The sequence below is a fragment of the Amphibalanus amphitrite genome, unplaced genomic scaffold (assembly GCF_019059575.1).
Source record: "Amphibalanus amphitrite isolate SeventyFive unplaced genomic scaffold, NRLGWU_Aamphi_draft 000963F_arrow, whole genome shotgun sequence".
NCBI classification, from domain to species: Eukaryota; Metazoa; Arthropoda; class Thecostraca; order Balanomorpha; family Balanidae; genus Amphibalanus; species Amphibalanus amphitrite.
This window is the reverse complement of record NW_024882457.1, coordinates 216,805-229,273: the sequence shown is the minus strand read 5'-3', so window position 1 is coordinate 229,273 and position 12,469 is coordinate 216,805.

Sequence of the window (12,469 nt, the reverse complement as noted above, 5' to 3'; positions counted from 1 at the left end):
AATCCTATCCGGTCCGCGGATTTATCCGTGGATAACGGATTTATCCGGCCCATGAAGTGCTCTAATACCTTATACGTTCGCGGCTGAGTATTAATTTGGTTCAAAACAATGATGTAGATAAGTTAGTTATTTAAATCTAAATATCCTATGACGAGAGCGATGGACATTTTTGGTATGCAGTGTTATCCATTGAAAACAGGTCAAAGCTATTGAATTTTTAATTTAGTGGTCGCCGCTTACTAATCATGCGGCATACACGCCGCACATAACCGCCAATGCCGCAACGCAGCTTAGATTTCGAAGTAAGCATTTAGTCTCACCCCTGCGACAGCACCATCAAACCAACACATTGAAGTTAGCACGATGAATATCAAGAACAAAGCAATGCACTGTTTTTGCAAAAAAAATGTATTCCTAGCTATAACCAGCCTCGAGACAATCACAGGATACAGAAATCATTGATCGTTCATAAATATCTTGCTACATGACTCAGCGAAACTAATTCCGTCTTTTCGATTAAATAAAATCAAGCTGCTGCATCCTGGCGATGACATTTAGCGGAGATAAGGCATATGTCACATCCGGCGCACGTTAGGCTCAGCCGCGCTAGATGCAATCTAATGTCGTCAATATATGAAGCAATCGGACGGCCACCTAACGACAACGTCCGATTCAGCGCCATTTAATGATCTACTGATAGCGGCGAGGTAAAGCCCGGTAATGGAATGACGATCTAAAAACCATTATAATTTTGAAATAATCCTACTTCGCCTGAAGATTAGGCCATCCAGGTATTTTGCATTTTGCAACTGACACAGATATGAGGAATATCTTCAACATCTGTCATATTTTCCCTCAGCTTATATCTCTCAAAAACCTACTTTGTAAGAAGGAAGAGTATATCACAATCACCCAGATTGAACATCCTCTTCCTTAGCCAAAGGTTCTCCCCGGGTTCTCCCCGCTACCCCCCCCCCCCCCTCCCCTCCCGGAGATACACCGCCCCAATCCAACCCTCCGCCATCAAACCGACTGACCTTTCCCGGGACGGATCTCTTCTCTGCACGACTGAGAGCCACCGCCCGGTAACGAGGTTCTGTCTCTACCGATCAATGGGTCTCTCTTCAAACGAGCCGGGCCGGACCGTGCTCACGGTCAGATAAGCAGTCGCACGGTGTTCCGAACGGTGCTCTAGTCGGGCGGTGTTCCGCGAGCGGCGGGGAGCTCGTTTGACCTGACCCGGAGACGACTTTCGTGGGGTGGTTGGAGAAACACAGTGGGGGAGGGGGGAGGATGGCGGTCACTGTCTCTCTGTCTGTCTGTCAGTGGCTGGCTGGCTGGCTGCATCTGTCCGTGCCTATGCCGGTGTCTGTGCCAGTCTATGTATCTCATGCCTACCTGTGTAATGCGTATTTAAGCTGTATTTGTATCATCAACCATTTCCCAAATGGCATGAGTCTCCCTGCCTATCTGTGTGTCTAGGCTGTATGTGTGACCAACCATTCAAATCAACTCGTGTTTAGCTCACCAATATGTATCCAGTCTAAAATCCAAAAGTTGAGATCGCATTGTATCGTAACAGTCAGTGAATCGTAAAATAAACGCAACCTTCAGGGTGGTCGTCGAGAGATATTTGAAAAACAAACCCATTTAGGAGCACATCTATGCCGCAGCCGCAAATTGTTAGCGTTCCGAGGGTGACTTCACGACAGCGTTATGTCCAAATTTAGCTGACTGAAAACCAGAAAGACCGGGCGATCATCGGGAAGGAAATCGTATTTCATAAAAGGCTAGGGCGAAATGTATCAGCCAGTAGTGTGATAGGCTTGCCGTTAACAGTCTTGACAGAATCATCTCCGGCATTTAGCCCTGAAAGCTCTGGATGGAACGGTGTAATATGGCGCATATGATGTGCCGGGTTACTGACCTGACCTGACTCGGTCTGAATATACCTACAACAGAGCCTGAGAAGCCTCTCGCAATAAAAGGGAAGGAAAGAAAAGGATGAAAGCGGCAATTTGCAACTCCGTCTGGGTTATTTCTTCCCTAATCCCTAAGGCAAGCCGGAGCAGGATGCAGTCACACAATCGCAATCGTGATTGAGCCAATAACAGCATAATTTTACATAGAACATCCCAATCAATCATGTTGTGCATTCCGCACATCTTATCACCCAATCCGACGCCCGCTCTCAATCACAATCGCCCCCAGCTATAGCCACCGCGCTGCTACCGTCGCCACTGCGTCATAATTAGCCACCGCGCCATTCCATTTCGACTCCACCTCTGGCAGCGTCCGGCGCAGGAGATTGAAAAGCCGCCCTGTGGTCATTAGATACGATAGCTATGGCTCGACCACGCCACAACGGGGCCGAAACGCCCACCCACTGTCGGCCACGCCCACTCACTGTCGGCCCCGCCCACTCACTGTTCGCCCCGCCCTCAACGTGACCCGACCCGCCCACGGTTGACCTTTGCCAGCCCCGAGGCTACCGCTATAGAAACCCGCCCCGCAGCACGGTCTATTCACCGTTTCCAAGTCCGGCCTAACTCTGTAAACGGAGCGAAAGACGCGGAGCGAACACCGTATTCATACGTGTAGCCAACCGTAGCCACAACAACGCGGAAATTCACCAGGCAGTTGAATTTAATTTATTTTCAGATATAAAGCTGAAGTCGAGGGACTTTTCTGTTTCTCAAGAGGCACAACTAAATCCTTTGGTGCTTTTAAAGTCACATATCTTCGTCTCGCAAAGTCCCAATACCCGTTCAAGAGATATTGGGTCATCTTTTTCAATCTGTAGAGACGCCACAGACCATTTCCCTATCCTCTTGCGTCGTTCTAACCATTTGCTCCAAATACAATGTCAAGACCCAGTATGGCATGGAAAGAAAAGATCGACACGTATTCAAAAGTCAAAACGCAGCTAAAGGTGTTGAGATTGAAATGAAAACAGTAGTTATTCACAAATTTTGTTTCTTCCTTAACCTTAACATAAACTTAGCAAGCCTAGGACTCAAGCGTGCAGACTGCAGACATATTTTTTCAACTTTGGCATAAGAAGAGCACATTTTACATTTGCGCGCTCCATGGGTATTGGGTAACCGCATGGGCCAATCGCAAAACAAGTGGGGCTCAAGACGCAGATTGGGCTGAAAATATCACAGAGCCTAAGCAGCTACGATAGTTCATACACTGGGATTATGGGAAACCCCATGTTATCGGGAGTTCTGCGTAATCTTTCGTGTGCTGCAGAGTACATATATTAGGGCGGCTCTAAGAGCACAGATTGGTAGAGATTGGCTGAAGAGGAAATCACATGGCTGAAGGCCCATGTGATGCGTGGCATGAGCGTAGATCACGCCGATTAGCTCACCTACTCAGTCTAAATGTGTACTGTGCAATGAGTCTTTGCCTCAATTCTGTTCTCAATAACGTCGATGTTGAGTGTGATTTACACAAAGTTTCAAATATATTTAACGTAAAAATTATTATTGTTATATTCACAGGGAGCAATCTTCTACACTGCTTTTTATTTTAATATCTGTATGCAGATAATGCAGATATTACGTAACGGCGCTGCACGTAAAACAAAATTCACCCTGCAATGTAGCCTACTATTGAAGCTCGTCGTATCGCACATGGAAATCACTCAGATAGGTAGCCTGTTGAATTCAACGAACATATCTCACAACATCACACATCCACTGTACCGAGTGATCTCAGGTCACATCCCTGACCTTCAAGGCCGACGGAGGCCCGCGCCCATCACGGACCGCTATCAGCAACAGCACAAAGCCTGCAGTCGGCAGTAGCCAGCGATACAATCGCACCGTTCATCAACAAAGGTCTACCAGGATTCCTGTGGATATCCGTGGTTCCAAATGGATTCGAGGAAACCTGAGGATCTAGTGATTTCACACAGTAGCGGCACGAGGCATTTGCTTTGGAAGTTGCTTCCACAATACCCATATTTCTAAAATATCTTCACAAAATACCTCTCAGACTCAAAACAACTCAAAAACACTACAGAAAATTCCAAACATCTCTCAGGATTTTTTTTTTCAAACGCATCTTCCAAAGATATTTCTCAAAGCGTCAACGTTTTCAAGGATACCTTCTCAAGATATATCCCCAAAACATCACCAAATGCTATCTCCGACGATATCTCCCCAAGGGAAGAAGCAGACAGCCCGGGTCTCCCGAGAGATGACATTCGTGCGAGTGTGGCGGTTCCGATGGGACCACGGGGGTTACCCAAATGTCAGCGAGTTCACCGAAATCGGACCCGCAAATGATAAATGAACACCACAGCAGAAGTAGACGGAGCCTTAGAGATTAGCTCTGCAATACATATACGGAATCATTTCACTGTTACCAAAACATTACTGGAAACCAAACGTGAGCTAGAATTATAGGTAGGTAACTTATTAGTTCTCTAGTATATAAGTGACGCCTTTTATCATGAACAGCTTGGTAAGTAAAGTAGCCATGTATCGCGATAATATTCCAAGATAGCATCAACATACGCCCACAGCTCCTTCAAAGCTCCACACCTCGCTCAAAGCTGCTCAGTGAATGGGCGAGGTGCAAATCCCTACAAGATTACTGAAGCTGTACAGAAGCCGTGTAGGCACTTGAGTACTTCGTTGAGTGTCTTAGTGGGACGGGGTAAGTGACACACAGAGAGGATCAAAGTGCGAAAAGGGTGACAATCTAGCACTTGGTCGTGCGCTTATAATAGGAAACATAAGCCAAATGCTATTGAAGGCGGTTTGCCAATTCGACGAATTATTTCCTGTAGTTCGTGATTTCAATGCATTTTGATAACAGCTTATGGAATGAATGAGATAGGGGTTAGAAACTCGAAAGGTAAGTTAGATACAGGTTGATAAGCAAATTACAGTCCGTTCACAGGGTTAAGCTGAAATTCAGACCACTCCAACTGAAGTTTGACAGGTGTTGATTGCTACGTTAGGCCAGGGAAAGCCGAGCTTATACCGGACTTTGTAAGGGAGAGTTTATTTGAGAGCTGGTGTGTTGGCTCAATATGCTAAACAAGTGCAAACCAAGATAACTTTTGCTAGTGTGCAAACTGAGTTTAAGACGGTATGCGGGTCGTGGAAGGCCCATTTACGGAAGTTCCCTCTAACCGATTAGCATTGTAGCACGGCGCCTGGCTGAAGACTTCAAAGGTCTTCATATTTATTCCCTAGCGTTTCTGATAACTGGCGCAAGGCTGATTATTCCATCAGAGCAATTCATACCCTGTCAGATTATTTGCATTTTATCGCAAAATCACCACACCTGCATTTTACAGCCTCGTTACCTGCGCCAGCCTCCATCAGTTAGTGCTGCTGTTTTACATCTTCATCAAACCCGGCTGCCGTTATGAGTCGATAGAGCTGACGGATTTTAAACACCGCCCCAATAAACATTCAGCCTCACAAGAGCGCGCGCCCATGCTCCACCTCCAATAAACCCTCTCTGCTGATGTTATCCAACCTTGCAACTATGTGCCAAAACTCTTGACGACACTGACGATTAAACACACCCTCCAAGAGTGGCGCCAAACTCAAACACCACCTCCCCGGTGGGTTTGACGGGTGCCATTTCGGGCGGTCCAAACGCGGACACTCGTGACCGGTCAATAAACGAGACGACTATCATCACCGGCAGAATTTTACAAACTCTGTCTGCCCGGAGCACGGACGGCTTACTAACAATGGTGTGGAGTGGGCCGGCGCCCGTGCTCGAGTGGACGGCCGGGGAAACGGAGCTGTGGGGGAGAGAGAGAGGGAGAGAGAGAGAGAGAGAGAGGGAGGGAGGGAGGGAGGGAGGGAGGGAGAGAGGGAGAGGGAGAGGGAGTGAGAGAGGGAGGGAGAGAGAGGGAGGAAGAGAGAGGGAGGTGGAGCGAAAGAATAGCAATGAACATCAAACATATAAAAGAAAGGTGCTAAGATTGAAAGATGATGGATTCTAGGAAAATGGTGACAAATGCACTTCAAAGACAGAAAACCCAATAAAAGAAACCAGACAAAGAAAGCAAGGGGACTGAAGAAATAAGTATTCATCTCGCCAAAAAGTTCTTGACTTATAAATGGTACGCTCCACCACCGCTGATTATAAAGCAGTAAATGGTGGAATGAATATTCGCATTAGTAACTGGTAAACTGGTAGCCACTAAAACCAGTTGGGCTAATCCGATACCGAGACTGGATTATCGGAAAGCCACAGGCCTATTTGCTCGCCAGTTCGGTACATACGGTAGCAAGCTTATCAGTTCGGCCTTATCGGTGACACACACTGAGAAAAAAAATTATTCCCCAGGGGTGTTTTACGGGTGTCAGACACCATTGGAGGTGTCATCGAACACCCAGATTGGTGTTGAAAAATGTTGTTTAGGGAATCATTAAGGTGTACAACACCACGATGACACCCTTTCAAGTGTTCGTTCGCATGCGAGCGTTTAGATATACCTTAATGGGATTCAGCATGACACCTTAATAGGTGTCCGACACCCACACCCATCCGGGTATCAAACACTCTAAGGTATCAAACACCCTAAAAGGTGTCAAAAATGTTCTTTTAAAAGCATCTGACACCCTTATGATGCCTTCACAGGTGTTGCCATTTATTGAAGCGGAATGTTAAGAGTGTCCGACACTGCTAGAGGTGTCACATTGACACTTGCAAAAGGATCTGACACCAAAAACAGCGTGAAAAAAAATGAGGAAAAATATTCCCATGGGGTGTCTCACGGGTGTCGGACATCATTGCAGTGTCATATATTGTAGGGATCATCTATGCGATTTGTCATCTATGCGATTTGTCATTTCATATTGTCATTTTCATTTATATTGTCACCGCTTTATTAATCAATCTGTTACCTGTTGTCAATTGCGCGTCAAGTTTGTTTGATATTTGTAAACCGGCCTGCCGCTGGCCTCAACCTTCCTAGTAACCGCTGTGCCATACGCTATAGAACGTGTCGTGCAAAGGTCACGGCGGCACCCCTGAGGCGGCCGCTGCCCGTACGTTTAGGAGCCCATTGTCGTGACGTCACGCCTGTGAACAAAGGTCACGGTAGGGGCTCTCCCGGCAGCCGGACGGTGACTCATACGTTAAGCTTGTCTCTCGCCGCGCCTGCGGGCATATTGGTAGTACTAGGGACGGCCAGCATGTGACCGCGGTTTTCGGCGACATTGTCAATTCGTTTTTCGACTCTGCTGTTCGCTGCAAGACCAATACACATAGAAAACGGCTCGGGCATTTGGAGAAGAGCGGCTACTCTGAGGCGAGGGAAGAACACGGAGATTCACACAAACGACCTGACTAGGTTGCACCGGCCACAGTCGACCGAGGTGGGCTTCTGCGCCCTTAAAGACGCCTCTGACTGGCCATTGCACTGACACCCTGGTCGGACCACGGTCATTGATCGGACCCTGCCACTGGTTCGTGCTCAGGCTGCCTTAGCGGGTAGGCCTGCTCGACCAGACGCCCACTGGTGGGCGAGTGCTCGGTTCCGACTTTCACCGCCGGTCCAACAGCGTTCTGCTGGTTCCCGCCGATCCGGTTACGACACCGCAAGTGCCGTACCGACTCGGGCGTCCCAGGCGGGCGTAACGGTTACCACACCAGTTCGCGACCTCCAGGCTCTGTCAGCCGTCGTACGGCTCTCGGACGGACACTCTAATAGATCAGCCACAGATCAATAGATTGTCACAGACCGTCCGTCCAGCCACGCGCTACCCACAGCGCCAGTACGACAATTGGTGACCCCGACGTGATCTCCGTTGTTCGACCTTAGCCTCTCGTCATGCCTGCGGACAGCGCACAGTCCGGCGCCGCAGCTCAAGACCCAGCCAGCGTTCCAGCTTCAGCCTCCGAGTCAACTCATCGGCCCATGGCTAGCTTCCGGCTACCACCATACTCTCCGGAAGAGCCCGACCTGTGGCTACTGCAGGTGCAGTGCGCCTTCGACGTCAGCGGGGTCGACTCCGACGAGCTGAGGTTTAAGCTCCTCGTCGCAAACCTCCCCGCCAACATCGCCGTCCAGGTCAAGGACGTCATCCGGTCATCTCGGTCTTTTGACGTGCTGTGTGCGGCGCTCCAAGCCCGCCTGGCACAGTCACGCGCCGACCGACTACAAGCCCTGCTCGGCCGCCAGCAGCTCGGCGATCAGAAGCCGACGGCGCTGTTGCGCTCAATGCGCAACGAGCTAGCCGCAGCCGGGGACGCACCGGTTGATACGGAGCTCTTCCGTACCCTATTTCAACAACGGCTACCGCAGCCCGTCCGTGCTGCCCTCGCCCTCCTGCCAGCCGACAGCACGCTTGACGCACTGGCAGAAGCGGCCGACCGGTACCTGGAAGCTAGCGGACCGGACCCACGGCTATCAGCGATCGCGGCACAGCCGTACACACAGCCGGCACCGCCCATCGCTGCTGCAGTGACAGCCCCAGCGCCAGCTGCAACCCCTGCGCTGGACACCGTCATCGCCTCCCTGGTCGCTAAGATGGAGCGCCTGGAGGCCAGCAACCGACGACTCGAGGACGCCGTGCGACGCGACCGCAGCCGTTCCCGGCCGCGCCAAGCGTCTCGCCAGTCACGCCGCCCGTCACCGGCTCGTCCTTCAACGCCGCCGCACGACGACACGCTGTGTTGGTACCACCAGCGATTCGGCGCCCAAGCGCGCCGATGCAAGTTGCCGTGCTCCTGGATCGCCTCGGAAAACTGAGGCGCCCCGTGCTGATGGCGCAAAGCACGGGCGCCCCTCCTGCCGCGCCACTCCTCTTCGTGAGGGACACGGAGACGGACCGGCAATTTCTAGTCGACACCGGGGCGCAGGTCAGCGTGCTGCCTCGCCGCTGCCTGCCCAACGGGTCTACGCTGACCCCTGCTCCTGTCGGCCAGCAGCTCGTCGCGGCAAACGGCTCACCGATCGCGGTGCACGGCACCTGCCTGCTGGACGTCACCTTGAGTCAGCAGCACCGCCTGAAACATCGATTCTTCGTCACTGACGTCACCACACCCATCTTGGGCACCGACTTCCTGGCCGCACATCACCTCGTCGTGGACGTTGCCAACCAGCGTCTCCTGCGGGACGGCACCGTCTGCGCCAGCGCCGAGCGGTCAAGGCTGTGCTCCATCGGAGTGCGTCTCGTCCGGGAGCAGGCTGCTGCTCGCTTCGCAGCTGTCCTCGCCCGGTACCCGGATGTGACCTCACCAAAACCTGGACCAACACCGGTGAAGCACAACGTGACGCACCACATCGTCACCAAGGGTCCACCGGTGTACCAGCGGCCACGACGCCTCCCGCCGGAGCGCCTTCAAATCGCACGTGCCGAGTTCAACAAGATGCTCCAGCAAGGCACCATTCGACCGTCCAGCAGCAGCAACAGCGGCAACAGCAGCAGCAGCAGCAGCAGCAACAGCAGCAGCAACAGCAGCAGCAGCAGCAGCAGAGGCAACAGCAGCAATACCGGCAACACCACACTGCGGTTTCCTGGTGAGTTCTTCATCAGCAGCCAAGCCTCAGCAGCATCACCGGCCGGCTTCGTACAGGACCTGAAGCGCGCCATGTCTCAGGTGCGGCCGACACTCCCACGTCCGGTCCAGCGCACCACGTACGTCCCGACGGCACTCCAGACGGCGACACACGTCTTCGTGCGCAGGGACTGTCACCGCTACCCGCTGGACGCTCCATACGACGGACCGTTCCCGGTTACCGAAAGGACCACCAAAACCATCACCATCGACCGTCGACAGAAAAAGGAAGTCATCAGCATCGACCGGTGTAAGGCCGCCTTCCTGGAGACGCCAGACGAATCCGGTCATCGACAGTCTGACCTGCCGACTGTGCAGCCGCACGGTACTCAGTCCAGCGGCCCGCCGGCCGCACCACCGCTCAGCAATGAGCCCAGCGGCCCGGAGCTTCTGATCTACGGTGACGCACCAAATCGCCCTGCAGCTGTCGCTCGGGCTGACGCTGCACCATTGCAGCCTCAGCCGATACTACGGACGACCCGCTCCGGCCGCGTCATACGACCTCCGGTAAGATATCGCCATGTCACTTTTGTCCGCGACATGTCTGGCGAGGGGGTACTGTAGGGATCATCTATGCGATTTGTCATCTATGCGATTTGTCATTTCATATTGTCATTTTCATTTATATTGTCACCGCTTTATTAATCAATCTGTTACCTGTTGTCAATTGCGCGTCAAGTTTGTTTGATATTTGTAAACCGGCCTGCCGCTGGCCTCAACCTTCCTAGTAACCGCTGTGCCATACGCTATAGAACGTGTCGTGCAAAGGTCACGGCGGCACCCCTGAGGCGGCCGCTGCCCGTACGTTTAGGAGCCCATTGTCGTGACGTCACGCCTGTGAACAAAGGTCACGGTAGGGGCTCTCCCGGCAGCCGGACGGTGACTCATACGTTAAGCTTGTCTCTCGCCGCGCCTGCGGGCATATTGGTAGTACTAGGGACGGCCAGCATGTGACCGCGGTTTTCGGCGACATTGTCAATTCGTTTTTCGACTCTGCTGTTCGCTGCAAGACCAATACACATAGAAAACGGCTCGGGCATTTGGAGAAGAGCGGCTACTCTGAGGCGAGGGAAGAACACGGAGATTCACACAAACGACCTGACTAGGTTGCACCGGCCACAGTCGACCGAGGTGGGCTTCTGCGCCCTTAAAGACGCCTCTGACTGGCCATTGCACTGACACCCTGGTCGGACCACGGTCATTGATCGGACCCTGCCACTGGTTCGTGCTCAGGCTGCCTTAGCGGGTAGGCCTGCTCGACCAGACGCCCACTGGTGGGCGAGTGCTCGGTTCCGACTTTCACCGCCGGTCCAACAGCGTTCTGCTGGTTCCCGCCGATCCGGTTACGACACCGCAAGTGCCGTACCGACTCGGGCGTCCCAGGCGGGCGTAACGGTTACCACACCAGTTCGCGACCTCCAGGCTCTGTCAGCCGTCGTACGGCTCTCGGACGGACACTCTAATAGATCAGCCACAGATCAATAGATTGTCACAGACCGTCCGTCCAGCCACGCGCTACCCACAGCGCCAGTACGACAATATAACGCCCAGATTGGTGTCAAAAATGTTGTTTTGGGAATCATGGAGGTGTACAACATCACGATGACAACCTTCAAGTGCAACGCGCTTTTAAACACACCATAATGGGATTCAGAAAGACACATTAATGGGTGTCCTACACCAACATCCATTCGGGTGTCAAACACCCTAAACCATCAACACTTCAAAAGGTGTAAACAAAAATGTTCCTTAAAAGGGATCTGATACCCTTGTGATACCTTCACGTGTGTTGTCATTTGTTGAGGAACATTCCAGCATGAGTCATGAAATGTTTGAAAGCTGTCTTGTATTCGAACCTAAATCATCACATAAATTGTTCTGACGTCACTTGTGTTAGGAACCAGGGATGCGGTGTCTAACGGATTTTCAGTGACTCGCACTCCCGCTCTGTCTTCCAAAATTGACTCCTATTCCGGCCAGAACTGCCAACTCCATCAGACTCCGACTCTGACTCCGTAGCACTGCTAGAAACCACAGCAGGTCCAGTGGTTTGAATCATTACCCAATCAGCAAGCTTCATTGTGTGACGTCATTTGTGTGCTAGTCACGGCGTCAACCATGCGAAGATCAAAAAGCGCCACCTTGCAGGAAAGCCGTTAGATTTCAGTTGGCGGCGGCGTGCCACGTGGTGCGTGTGCGGTGTGAGTGATGGCAGGGCTTTTTTGAATTTATGTGGATATAGTGGCGCCGAACGTTGTTCGCAGTGTACTTCTTCAAGTGATTGTGCGTTCATGATAATGTTTAGCTTTTATTTGTAGCTTGCTCCGTGTTTATTCAAATGACGAGGCGGGCGGTACTCGGTGAAATTTGAAGTCTGGAGTGAGGATGACAACACAGCATTGCACCATGGAAACGAAAGCAAGTGAACTGCGGAATAACATCTGGTTGGAGATAATCGACGGTTAATTATCATTGCTGAAATGCGAGTAACTTCTCACTGTGAATGGACCAGATGTGTTTCGCTGAGTTTTCATTGGATTTCTCCGTAAATATAGAGCCCATATTTTTTGTACTTTATAGTTTGTTGCTGTATACAAGATAGGAATGCCATTGTATGCGATATGCCTGTTTGAACCAATAAATGTAAGAATGTGTCGACACCTTTTTTGGCATCCAATGGACACTATCGTAACACCTTTAAGGGTGTGTACCAAACTGCACCTCGCTGGGGTGTCAGACGGGTGTCACTTTTGACACCAATACAGGTGTCATTGGGAATCAAACACCGGGTGTCTGACACCCTTTTGGGTGTGCACCCAAAAGGGTATCAGACACCTAAAAGGGTGTCAGACACCCGGTGTTTCATTCCCAATGACACCTGTATTGGTGTCAAAAGTGACACCCGTCTGACACCCCAGCG